An 829-nucleotide genomic window follows, 5' to 3' on the forward strand; every position below is an offset into this window, starting at 1 on the left:
CTGACAGGTAAACAACCCCGACAGGTAAACAACCTGACAGGTAAACAACCCCAGACAGGTAAACAACCTCCGACAGGTAACCTGACAGGTAAACAACCCGACAGGTAAACAACCTCCGACAGGTAAACAACCTGACAGGTAAACAACCCCTGAATGTAACCACTGAGTGAGCAGATAAGCTATCAGGTTTAACTAAGCCTGACTAAGTTTATCACTTAAGCTAATCTTAGTTGTTAAGCCACTGGTATACAATATTTAGCATTTAGCTAACGCTTCATGGCAGTTTTAAGCTACTTTTTTCTAGCTTTATATTATTTACCCGATTTTAACTTTTACCTAAAGTTGTGCTGATTTTAGTTCCAGTTTTGCTTCTTTAAGCTTTCAGCTATTGTTTAGCTCATTTTAGCTGTTAACAGTTTAGAAAATTTCAGTGTTCCATTCCAGTTTTTAGCATTTAGCTGCAGATTTGCTAATTTGAGCTGTTAGCTGCAGTTTAGAAAATTTTAGCATTTAGCTTTGGCTTTGCTTATTTTAGTTTTTAAGTTTTATTTTTTTGTTTTATTCTGCTCATCTTTTCAATTTAGTTAATTTTTATTTTCAGTGTTGGATCCATTAGCTTTACTCAAGGTTTAAAGAAATAAAAACATTTTTATTTTGTTTATTTCTTACTTGTTTATGTGATTCTATTTGACTTGTTGCTTCGTTTACTTTGTTTTTTGATGTTTTAAATTAATGAAAGTTTAGTTTTGTTGTAGTTTGAGTTCTCGGCCTGTAGGCGGCCTCAGCTTCACCTCCTGCTTCCTGTTTGTAATCAGCTCACCTGCATCTA

Source organism: Austrofundulus limnaeus, unplaced genomic scaffold (assembly GCF_001266775.1).
Source record: "Austrofundulus limnaeus strain Quisiro unplaced genomic scaffold, Austrofundulus_limnaeus-1.0 Scaffold1944, whole genome shotgun sequence".
Classification (NCBI taxonomy): Eukaryota; Metazoa; Chordata; class Actinopteri; order Cyprinodontiformes; family Rivulidae; genus Austrofundulus; species Austrofundulus limnaeus.